This window comes from Lissotriton helveticus, chromosome 5_1 (genome assembly GCF_964261635.1).
Source record: "Lissotriton helveticus chromosome 5_1, aLisHel1.1, whole genome shotgun sequence".
NCBI lineage: Eukaryota > Metazoa > Chordata > Amphibia > Caudata > Salamandridae > Lissotriton > Lissotriton helveticus.
The window spans coordinates 1,881,119,749-1,881,133,038 of record NC_136065.1 but is presented as its reverse complement, the minus strand read 5'-3'; the positions used below and the strand labels follow the sequence as shown (position 1 = coordinate 1,881,133,038).

Below are 13,290 nucleotides of genomic sequence, written 5' to 3'. Positions count from 1 at the left end.
ATGTAAGTGCTTCAGTGCCCCACATAGCGGTAGTACGTGTTATATAAATATTGCAGTATAATACAATAGAATAAAATAGGCCACTTCCCTGTTCCATATCAAGGCCAGATTTATTTACAAACTGGCTCAGTCTTTCCATTACATGGCTGTGAAACTGAAAATCTTTGGTGTAAAGTCACTCTTTGCTGTATTGACTTATCGTTCCAGGAGGTTCAAGGTTTCCGCAAGCAACGTACTCTCAGATGCTGCCTTCAGTTTCTAGACTTTATTCTCAAGCCATACAACGTATTTATTATTTCAGTTACTTTTAGTTCTGAATTCCCTAAAATTTAAAAACGCAGAGTCCAAAAAGTATCGCTGGTTCCCTCATGTGACCCCAGACTTTGAAGCTACCATGACAAAATGTAAGCCCTTTAATTGTAAGGGAGTTATTGCATTTTCACCCTTTACATCACACATTTATATATACATCATTGTCAGTGCCCCTCCCTTCGTCTCTTTGTTGTCGCTTATATCCCATACAAAGTCACTTGTGTATTATTCTCCAGCCAGCTCTCCGCTAATTTTATTAGATCCAAGTGATCTCTGAGCCTATTGATAATGGGACAATAATATGAGCCTCCTGTCATGACATAAAATACTGCAGCTGCTCTTGTGAATTGGGAGTACAGCATGGGAATCTGTGGCCCTTATATTTGATGGTCCTGGTTGTTTATGAAAGTTAAGATCTAAATAGGACCTTCTGCACGATAGGACCTAGTTTGCCTGTTTACACAATGGAATTTGTACTTTGATGCGTCAGGTTAGGGTCGGTGAGTGGACTTCAGAGGCAGAGAGTCAGACGACTTCCTGGGTGATAGTCAACTTTTTCTCTCCTATAATATCCCTCACTCTCATCCTAAACCTGTAACCTTATACTATGTTATCTGCAGTGCTTAATTTGAGCCAGTGGTTTCCAGTGCTCGGCACAGGCCCTTAATTGTCAACACCGGGACCTGTGACAGTCTGCCACAAGGTGACGCAGTCTGGCTAATTTAGAAATGACCACTACAGCAGTTAATATTTAATTCAATATACATTGAAAATTACTATTACTGCTGCCCAAGCCAATCTTATAGCTCTGAGGGCCTGAAATAGTCTGAATTGTCACACTTGTAGGAGGAGTGTGATGGTTAGTAGTTGTGTTGTTACTATCATTGGCTGCATTTCAGGGACGATGTGTGGTGCAAGCTGTAGTGGCCTCCTGACAAGAGTTCTGGCACTTATGCTTTTTACAAATTAAGCACTGGCTTATCTTGGCTCCTTATGTAGTGCTTAATGCCAGCCTAAGTCAGCCTCAAATTGGTACGAGGAGGCATCATACTCTAGCATAGGGAAATAAAGGGATCAGGGGTGAATGGTGAGATAGCTTTGGTTCTCCCACACTCCTGATGTTAACCTACACTTAACAAGTAACTTCCATAACATAACTCCACACAGAGAGTCTTCTGTATGCCAAAGCATTCTAAAAAAGTCTCAAGAATATAACTTCCCACATGTTGACAGCACAGATGTTCAGGTAACTAACAACTCTCTGGAACATTGAATACTGATGTAAGAACCATTTTTCCCAAGTCAGAAAGTGCTGGTTAGTGGTAAGCTACCACTGAGATAACAAGATTAAGGCGTTCATTTCTGGAGTCCTGCTCATATAAAGTTAATACGTGGAGTGAATGTGTTAAGCAGGAGAAATATGGATGATCGGAGACAGTAGGATAGAATGTTTTTTAATGGTTGTTGTTCCCTTGGTCTCTCAGCAATCCTCTCCTCTTTCCCCAAAGTCCTTTTGTTTTCATTTTTCGAGGCCCCAATGAGGTTTCACTTTCAGATTAAGCAGGATACCAGCATGATTAATAATGTGAGACTTCGATCATTAGGTGGGACTCCCTTTAGGGTAGCAGCCCGACACTTGGGTTGGGATGTTAAATAATTCTGGTTAATAAATACACAATTTCTTTTGCGATTCAGTAATTTCAGAGCCAGGCATGGTTTAATTGGCTGGGCTTGGCTAAACGGATGCCTTGTCTGGATGACGGTCTTGTCCTAGCTTGACTCTGTATCTCTTGAGGGCAGGTCGAACATTGTCAAGAGGTGAAAGTTATGGTTGGATGGTGTTGACCTTAATTATTAATTTTCCAGAAGAGTGAAGTGGGACATGTGAGGTGAGAACTGTCCTGGTCTGCTGGAGGTACGCCCTGGTGATCAGTAGCTTTTTAGTTTATAGAGCAAATTGTGGTAAGCCACATCCTCTGGGTGTGTACGTCAAGGTGTGCATGCACATGTTTCGGAAGTGTTGGGCCGCACAGCGTTATAGCTCCCAAATTAATAAACCACGCATCTCAAATTAAAGCTTATTATGCCAGCTGCCTCAAACTAGTCAACACCTTGATGAAACAACCTGTGAACAATAGGAACTGCAGTTTTTTTTCACAAGTTCCTGTCTACACCCTACCTCCCAACCTGAGAAAATCCATCAATCCAGATCTCAAGGTCAAAAGCCTAAGTGTCACTGTTACTCATCATGACCACCATGTCTTTGATAGCTTTTCAAATAAAGATTATTATTGTTATATGTGTTGTTTAATTGCCCCATTTTCCTTAAATTAAACAGGGCTGGACCTATATCAATAGAGCTTTTTAAAGGGACACTCCTAATATGCCCTTCCAAGTACCCAATCGATATGGAGTCCAAACCCATTTAAGAAGCCGATAAAATGTTACTGATTCCTAAAATGGGTTTAGTACAGAGCAAAAAATATTTCTGTGGGCGCACACAGCTATTTGGACTCTTTGCGACCATGAAAACTTTTATACCACTTGCTTCATATCTGCACAAGATCAGACAGTTTGGTGAAGCTGAAGAGCCAGAACTACAATTGTTACTTGTTTACAGGATCTTGGCTTTCCCACTACATTTTGATGAGTGATCCAAAAGACTGGGTTCAGTCTTCAAAGACATGATATCCAATCAGCATGTGTTGGGTTCCAATCCAGTTATATTGTCACACACTACTACAAACTCTAAGCTGAGTTCTAAATTACATTCACCCATGTTACACTTTTTTCAAAATACTCATGCAAAGAAGGCTTTCCCCATGGGATAGCCATCTGTTGGGGGCCAAGCGGGATTTTAATGCAGCGTTTATTATCAGCATATTTTGTTAAAGTGGGAAAGGTGTAACTAGACAGCAAAACAACTTTCTAAACCCGTCCCTCTTCTATCCTTTTCAATCCAAACAACAGACTAACACATGCACCGCTCAAATTAATTTCATATTTTACTATACCAATTCACCACTATTCCTTAGAGGGTTCCGGAGTAGTGTGCTACTCGCCGGAAAAGTGCTTTGACGCCTCACCAAGGGAAGGAAGCACTATATAAATGCAATTACAATACAATACAATATATGGTACGCAACAACCAATGATTTTGCCACGTTCTTGGTCTCTTCTGTCGCCTCAGGACCTTCCCCTTAAGGTAAACAACTCAGCAGTTCTTGGAACCAATATAACCCCTTTTTTTAATAAATGTATTTATTGGTTTTAAACAAGCCGATTGCACAGTTTCACATTGCCAAGAGTTTATCACCATTGTCACCTAAAATCAATAAAATACATATCAGTCTACAACAGTTTCGGACAAGCCCTAAGTTAACAGTGGACTTAACTTCTAAAACTTAGCATTACACACATGCTCGTCCCTTTCTTCTTTCTTCTGACTCTACTCCCCTTTGTTGGCCTTAGGATATTATCTATTTCCTTCTGTACTAGTAATGAACATGGAATACTAATTTACCATATTGCCACTACTACTCTTGTGTTGCACATCCTCCTCTGGTATACACATATCCCCCTCCCAGTTGTTCCACTGGGGTTCTTGGGCTGCGCTTAATGTGTTTTACCCTTTAGTATCTCATTATTTTTCGTTTTCGCTTTTAATTGCCCAGTGCTCCATAGGCTTTATTCCTATTCATTTTGGTGACTTCTAGATATGATCCAATAAGCCATGCTGTCCAGGAGATCTATCATGGATTTAATCATGGCTGCTCACTCCATTAAGTTATCCACTATTTTTTATCCCATCTTACTCTTTTCCCAGGTACCTCTTCCTCTGCAGCCCATTCAATTGGGTCTTTGACCCAGCTTTTAAGCGCTGGAGGTCTCTCACTCGACCAGTGAACTGCATCGCTCCTCAGCTATGGAACAGCCTCCCAATCCACATAGGAGCCTCGTCCTCTCTTTGAATCTTGCAAGAAGCTGTAGACCTGGCTTTTCAATTAACCAACCTACCATAGTCCGGTCTAGGCACACCCACCTGCACAGTTCCAGGATACCATTTTGGCGGTGATACTGTGCTTTAGATAACAAAACATACCATAACATAACAGTGCACATTTTAGCCAGGATTAAAGCCAAAAATGCAAACTGCCTGCCTAACCGACCACTTTTCTTTTTGGGTCGAAATTCCAGTAGGTATTCTTTCATTTTGGATTGTACTAAACTTGCCGGTGGACCTTTCTCAAGTTTGCATGTCACTTCCGAACAAAAATTCTAGATAACTTAACAGGCATGTGTAACTTGAATAAAGTCTGCTCTCTCGTCATGGTATCTAGTGCATCTTGAACTTCATTCAGGATTTATTTTACTAAGTTTGACTGAGGCTAATTCTGTTATATGTACATAATTATATTGCAGGAGCTTAAACCGAGCGTTAACCGACATTCTTTTAACCCCCAAGCAGATGAGACCCCATTCATTATCTGTTAGTGGGTCCTCAAGCACCTCTTGCCACCTAGTTTGGGCCTTTACTTGTAGCATGGGTCCACACCGAAACCAGGAAGATGGTCACCCAAGCACTCGTCACTAGTCGACTGGATTACGGAAACACCCTCTACACCGGAACCACAACCAAACTGCAGAAAAGACTCCAACGCATCCAGAACGCCTCCGCGCGACTCATCCTGGACATCCCCGACACAGCCACATCTCCGGACACCTGAGAGACCTGCACTGGCTCCCCGTCAGCAAGAGAATCACGTTCCGTCTCCTCACCCACGCACACAAGGCCCTCCACGACCTGGGCCCCAGGTACCTCAACAACCGCCTGACCTTCTACACTCCCACCCGCCAACTGCGATCGACCAACCTCGCCCTCGCCGCGGTTCCACGCATCCGAAGAGCCACCATGGGAGGAAGATCCGTCTCCTACCTGGCAGTCAAGACTTGGAACTCCCTCCCCATCCACCTCCGTCGTGCCCAAGACCACCTCTCCTTCAGGAAGCAACTCAGGACCTGGCTGTTCGAGCAGTAGCGGACCCCCCTCCCCCAAACGCCTTGAGACCCTCTGGGTGAGTAGCGCGCTATACAAATTTCTTGATTGATTGACTGATTGATTGATTAGCAAACAGTGCCCTCTATTAGTGTGTAATCAGTTTTTGCTTGCAGCCTGGGTCCACATTTCTATCAGTGTTTGTATGGGTGCCAGGGCGTCTGGGAATGAGGGCCATATTCCTTCGCGGTCTATGCTATTTTTGTCTATTGTAAGAATTGACCTATTTCTATTCTGTACGCTTGCTGCGCTTCAGCAAAGGTTATAAATCTATTGTCCGGGGAAAGATCTGCTATCATCAGATAGACGCCCTGCCTCCTTCTTACTGTCGTCATGGCCTTGGATATCTGTGCAAATGGATACATATTCCTAAAGCGTATTTTCAGCACAAAAGGTAGGCATCTAAAGATCCTTTTAAACCAATCGATCCCCAATAATACATAGAAATGGCGCGTGGTTTGGGATTCCCTTGCCTTTTATCAGTAAATTCTCAAACAATATATTCCCATACGTTCCTTCTAATAGTCTCTTCTTCCAGTTATCGCCCTCTTCCAACCAGTGTACTGCAAGTACAGGCTAGTTGACATATACACATGTGCCTCATCTGAACCGCTCCTTTATCCCATTCCATATGAGTGTAATGAGGTTTACCCTGCTTCTTTTCCCTGCCCAGAGTAACTCAACCAGGAGCTTGTCAAGAGCAGTGAACACTTTTTGAGGGAGGAGATGCATTAGACTCTGGGGCACGTACAGGCAGGGTGGCAAAGTAACAATTTTACCAATACAAACCCTTGACTCAACTAAGCGAATCCCTCCGTCTTGCTACCCCCAAATACCCGATGCACACTGCAGCCAGACTGTCAGCCATGATCACCACACACTAACAATACTTCACTGGCTCCTGGGAGTGGCTACATGTTTGAACCTCTGCTTCATTCACAAATACATCATCCAAAAATCTCTAATTACCAAACCAATACAATTAAGCACTATGCTGCTGGATTGGTGGATTCTCTCCACCAATTAGAACCTGCTCCAAACTTTCTCTGTTCCTTTGGTTCTATCGCAGACCCTAGCCCACTATCCCAGAATGTTTTGAAGCTTCCCTGGTTCAGCCCGTCCGAATCAATGCCACACCCCACTCTGCTTTTGGACTATCCCTCCATTCACAACTCAGTTTACTCCACATTCTCCTGGTGTCCCTGGAGGATTACTGAGCGTCGGCAAAGGCAATGGACCTGCCCTGGCAAAGCCAAAAACCAAGACCTTTTGGCTTTGACAGTGCATGTTTGTTCAAGGTCCCTTTTTATGCTCTGTGGGTTTATCAATGTTATGGCCCACAGTTTTGATGTTAACAGACGGGAGCAGTCAGTCCATGAGCAATTCAGGCAGGCCAATGGCTGGTTGCGGTGGGCTGGTGGGCTGGGATTCTGATGGTCTTATGCAGACATGGAGGAGAGAGGAATTTGTCTACTATCAAGTTCTCTGATTCAACGCTGTCTTCGAGGATGCTACCTTCAGTTCTTTAATTCCAGCTTCCACACTAATATAAATTGTGTGTTCTTGGGCAAACCTCTTTTTTTCCTGTGTCTTGTTCCCATATCTGACAATTTAAATCATTTAACCCCTCCCATGCTCATAACGAGCTCAGCTCAGCCGTGTGCTCATGACTAGCTGAGCTCGTCATAACGGTCATAACGCTCGCACGTGGGGCTAATTCCCCTGCTGTGCTGAACGTTCTGAAGAAACGGGTGTGGCCGTGACGAGCTCAGCTCGTCATGAGCACAAGGCCACTGTGGCTCATGACGTGCTGAGCTCATCATGAGCACGGGGGCGCTGTGCGCGCCCCTCCCGCCCCCAGCACAGCAAGGGAATTAGCCCCGCTGGCAAGGGGTTAAAAAGCAGGTTGCGCCTCAGTGTTAAGCTATTGATGTATTAGTCACAAGTTATGTTAATTATATCCAGACCCTGTGTTACTTGTTGGACTCATGAGCTGCTTCTTCCATGGCTGCTTTGAATTGGACAATGGCATTTATGAGAACAATTCCTTGTGTGCCCTCCCTGTACCAGGGATGCGTGGTACAAGGGGCACCTTAACGTACTGTTCTTATTCCGATGCCCCAGAACTATACTTTCAGGACACCTGTTACATTCTTTTTTGGAACAATGAGGAAGAAGCCCAGTAAAATGTATTATTATTTATTTTTATGGTGGTGGGAAACAAACCGCGCTGGCTCCAGTAAAAAAGAAAAAAAGCTCGAAATTGAGCTGAAGCTGTCGGAAATATGTTGGTTGACAGTGAAGCAAGAGGTTTGGTATGTTTTCCTTTTTTGGTTTGCAGATCATATCTTTCAATATAAAATACAGAAAGGTCATAGATTTATATTTGAGTATCTTCAGCACATACAAGGAGAGCAGCAGCATGTCCTGTCTGTGCTACAGGGATAATAATCAATACTGCACCTTCTTCAGGCAGGCAGAAGGGGGCGCTGTGCCCGCTCCAGAAGCATGGTGCTTGGACCTTTCCCGGGATATATGTGGTCATTGTAAGTGCTGTTCCATATCCAAGTGATGATCATTTGCATGTGCTCCCTCCTGATGCAAAGAATTAGGCGTAATGTGCCCGATACAGGGTGGGTTGGGTGCAGGGGGGAAGGGGGTCGTAAGGGACGTTGTCGTTAGGTTTTGCCTACACGCAGCTTCAGCTGTCTGATAATCTTCAGTTGGTGCTACTTGGTTTCAGTGGCACAGTGAGCATAGGACCCATGTCTGAGAATACCCGCCACACTTAGGGCGAGACAGTGTTGAATGCAAAAAAGTGATTTATGGAATGCGTGAATTAATCTCAGCCAATGGTAATGTCTTGGTGCATGGCCATTGTATTGTGCCCTCTCCAGAGGATGAATGTCAGAGCCATTGTTTATGTTTTACCCTCTCCAGAAGTACATAGTCAGGGCCATTGGTTGTATTGTGCCCTCTCAGGAAGTGGAGATTCAGGAAAATGGCTTGTATTGTGCTCTCTTCAGAGGTAGATGTCCTGGTCCATGGTTTGTCTTGTACCCTCTCTAGATAAGGAGATGCCGGGTTTTTGTGTTCTGCACTCTCCAGGGGAGATGAATCTTGATCTTTGTCTCATGCCCTCCTCCGAGGAGGTTCAGGGTCCGCCCTTGTGCTGTGCCCTCTCCAGGGCAGAAGATTCAGGGTCAATTACTGCTGTAGAGTAGACTGAGGGCCATTGAGGTATACCATCTCAGAGGGGAAGATGGGCAGTCATTGTCTGTGAAGACCTCTTTATGGAAAGGAGGCTGAGGATCTACTTTTGACGCCTTCGGTAAGGGAAACCGATGGCCCAAGTGTGTCTTGAGCCTGATTCTTGGGGAGATTGATTCTGCTTGCGAGAGGGTTGCTCTATCTGGAGACCAAGCATGTTTGTTATACTTTGCACTATGTCCTCCTTAGAATGGGTGCCGGGTGGTCAGTTGTGTTGCGCCTGCTTCACTGCGGGGGGATTGATGGTGGAAATATTTATTACAGTTAATTCTTAGCACCCACCAATAGTAGTGGTTGAGGGTGGAAATATTTCTTACAGTTAATTCTTAGCATCCACCAGTAAAAGAGCCAAGGGCAAAGTCTAGTAGTGCTGGCGCTGCCCTCTCTAGAGGTCACGGAAAGGTGGTACGCCTCCTTACTGCCACACCCTCTCCCGGAGAACTGGAGGACCGCCTCCGGCTGTTAAACATCTCATTTCACTTCCAAAGGGTGGGGCTGTGTATGTTGCAGCACTAAGCAAAAATCAATGTGTATGCTACCATCTCCTGAGACAACTACCTGTCATTAATTCCTTTTTAACTGTTCTATTAAACCCAACTCAAGACATCCTGAGAAAGTCTTTAGAGGTGTAATTTTCAGTAATTACTGCCTCTTTGTTCTGCTTTGTGCAAGCGGAACCCTATCAAGTTGTAAAAGCAGATTGCACATAGTAGCAGCAGGGCGCAGCCTTTGAATTCAAATTCCCTGGTGTGTCCTGTTTTCTTTCATCTCTGCTTCTTGTGATCTGACGCAGGAAAACACCGCTTTAATTTGTACTGCCCAGGGATCTCTGCCAACAGCCTATCCCACGTCCCAGAGAGGAGCAGGGCACGTGAGTCCAGCTGGCCTCCACACATGGACGTACCATATTTGTATTCAGTCCATAAATTCTGAGGTGTTTATAATGTTTTGAGGTCATTCACGAAAGAAGGATGCTGCCGAAAACTCCTCAAACGGTACAATCTGTACCAAAGGATACCAAGAAAACACTTTTGGACGTATCATTTAGGATACCTTTTAGGTGATCTAAAAAAAAGCCTTTTCTGGGACAGAAAGCATTAGTCCTTTTCTCATTTTAGCAACTATATGTTATCCGCAAGAATGTTTGAAACTGTAAGGAGTAAATTTATAATTTTTGTTGTCTCACGACGGGGAGCTCCAGTTGGCAGTCGCAGACAGCACAGCTTATGATAGAGGCAGCTTCGCGTCGGCTTCTTGCTCTTTTTTGGATGACTTTCCTACCTGTTGTTGTGTTTGTCCCACCCTTGGAGCATCTCTTGTTTACCATGGCTTTTGACTGGCTACGTAGTATCATTCCACTGTGACATTATGGAACTATATAAAGACATAAAGCTTAAAAAAATATGGAATTCCTTCTGGTCTGTTGCTCGCGAGGCGTGAACTTACACCCAGCCCTAAAATCACTCAAGCCCCTACTAGCCTGGCTCACACTATGCCCAAGCTTGAATAGACCAAGCTTAAAAGTATTTCTTAGCTGATGAAGCTCCTACTGGTAAGCCGTTGTTAGGTTTGAAACTGAATGTGATCAAACATGTGGACACTTTGAAACTGAATGTGCTGAAACATGTGGACACATGTTTGATCACATTCAGTTTCAAACCTAACAATGGCTTACCAGTAGGAGCTTCATCAGCTAAGAAATACTTTTAAGCTTGGTCTCTTCAAGCTTGGGCATAGTGTGAGCCAGGCTAGTTGGGGCTTGAGCGATTTTAGGGCTGGGTGTAAGCTCATGCCTCGCGAGCAACAGACCAGAAGGAATTCCATCATTTTTTAAGTGCATTAAGTAAGCAGAGTCTACATTCCACCTAATACCCAACACTAGCTTTTAAATTGTATTCACAGTTGTACCTACTGTAGGTTTGAACAGCAGGATTTTGTCCAAGTTTCAAGCTGCATTCAATTTTCAACTTTGTGAAAACTTGAACAGAAAGTATGTACCTTTTGAATAAATGAGCCGCACTCAGTGTATTGCCTGCTGAGGGCTTGAGCAGACAGATCCTGTTGAATGTCTGACTGCATTAATCACGGCACAAAAACATGGTTATTTTTCAAGTTTAAAAGGCATGAGACTTTGACTAATATAATTAAATTGTATGTGTGAGCTGAATACAAATCACCCTTCGGTCAGTGCTTCACTTGGGATTCACCAGTAAGTGCATGTTTGATTGTATTTTTTTGCGGCATTCATTTCCCACCTTGGGGAGTGCTTGGTCTAAAACAGTGTAGCTAAGCAACTAAAAGATTTCATTTCAGAAAATGCATTCCTTGCCATTATCCAATAAGGTTTCAGGCCACAGCACAGAACCCTCCCCCCACTCTAGATAGAGGAAGATGGCTTCAACATCCTAGACAGTGGAGAGTTATGCCGCATTGTACTCCGTTGACTATAACATTTTCGTTGATACCCTGAGTAACAGATGGGGACTTGAGGGTCATTACTAAAATGGTGCTTGTCAAGAAATAGATGATGACACAGTTTCCTTCTTGTTTTTCTAAGAAATGGTGAGTAGTAACGGTGCCACCATACACTTAAGTGTCTCCTAAAGGGGGTTGCTAATTGGATGACAATGCGCAAAAATGGCAAAACACCTCTTGGAAATATTACAGCTCTTAATTGATGATGAACATCACTCAGAAGTAGAGAAGCAATGCACTGAACTCTTCCTGCCATTGGGGAAGAGGAAAGAGACAAGCAAAGAGATTGAGAAGTAGATCCAAATGGAATTCGGGTGCAGGACAAATAATAGTTGAAGTGAGCGTTGAATACTATGGAAATATAAGGGAGCAAATGTGATGTTAACGCCTCGTTTAGATATAATGGTAACAGAAAACAACACAGGAAAAAATATGCAACTTCATCTTGGATTGGAAATGCCAGCAGATATTTCTAGACCAACCACTATCTTGGACAGGGCAAGTCATAAGGGTTGACCATGCTTCTCTCTTCTAATCTTCTAACAATTGGTATTAATCAAGAATGCAAGGAAGCCCAAATTTGACATCTTTCATCTGATGCAGCACTTTGTAGTCCATCTGCCTCCCTTCCTGCCTGACATTCCTCGCGTGTCATGGAGCACCCCACCAGATGACCGGGACCGAGGAAACGCTGGATTGGTGAAGGCCACTGTGATGGCCAACTGTGCATTGAGTTGAACATCCGGTGGCACGTTGCCTGACAGGACCATCAGTGGACCCTCTTCTAATAGCTCGCCTCTGGCAGGCTCTCAGCATGGATGAAATAGTTCTTCTCATGTCTCAAAAAATTTCAAATGGAAATACACACAACTTGCCTGTATACCAGACATCCAACAATATACTACATATTTCCATACTTACTCTCTAAGTATTCAACTTGTACATGGAGTCACCGGAGAACTTCCTAAATTACCTTGGCATTAACTATCACCAGGGCACTAATGACACCGGAGAACTTCCTAAATTATCTTGGCATTAACTATCACCAGTACAATAATGACGCTCAGTTCTGTCTCTGAATTAACTCAGTTAATAATCACAAATTTTCCTGAGCAAATTAACTCCTCCATCACACAACATAAACTCATTACAAAACAGAGTTCTTGAAGGGTGTCTTTATCCCTGGATAAATCATCGACTATCAACTGAATAACCTTCCTCAAGATATGCGGCTGCCCGCGGTGCATGCAGTGCGCCCTCTTTAGAGGGTTGCCCCTTAGGGACAAATCCTATCACACTCACCCTTACTCCACTCTTGGGAAGACTCCGAGGAAGTTCCTCTATTCCAGCGTTCTCCCCGCGTCATTCCTGGTGCCTGGGGAGCTGGGGCCAGTTACCTATACCTGCCCCACCCAGGAGCCTGCCTCTTTGCTCTCACTCTGTCACCCAGCTGATCTAGAGGCAGTTTGGTACATAAGGGTACCATCTCAGGGAGCACAGCAGGGGTGCTCCATGCCAAACCCCAAGAGTCTTTATGACAGGACCCTGGAATGTAAGCGACGGCACCCCGTAAGTCACGTGGCTGGTTGCAAACCTGAGCAACCAGGGGCTTGCTTGGTGATGCTACACCACTAAAAATGCATGAGTAAGAATCCTGGACTGGTGGTCCATGGTATTTAAGGGAAAAAAACTCCCCCAAATAAAATTGAAGCACTGAATTGATTGGCCCATGGTGCCATTTGGCTGATCAGATGGGTGGGCATCTTAGGTTACTCATTGCTGCCTGCCCTTGGATCACCTGTAAGTTAACCCACCATGTTGGCATATGTCATTTATGAAATAAATGTGCAACAAACTGTTTATCCACCTAACTATGTGTTGCCTGATTCATTTAATTCCTTGTGTGCTAAGTAGCCATTTATTTTTTGCTAGAGAGATTTGGCGGTATCTGCACTATTACTGCATGTAACAACAGTGGCTAAAAAAAGCAAATGGTCACATTTCGTATTAGGCAGCAGTCCACATTGTGACAACCACATGAAAAAACGCAGTCAATACCAACTGTAGACTCCAAGGAAAATTAAACCATTTTGAACCATATCGCACAGAGGAAGGGGTGTGATCGGGGTGTCCCTGTCCTACTTGCGATTTGGAAAGGAATGTATCACTGATGTGTG

The 13,290-nt window shown here is 44.1% G+C and overlaps 1 protein-coding gene across 1 annotated transcript in view; it reads left to right on the top strand.

Moving 5' to 3' along the window:
• Positions 1 to 13,290, top strand: part of WNK4 (WNK lysine deficient protein kinase 4) — a 410,636-nt gene that overhangs the window by 184,767 nt on the left and 212,579 nt on the right. The window lies entirely within an intron of this gene.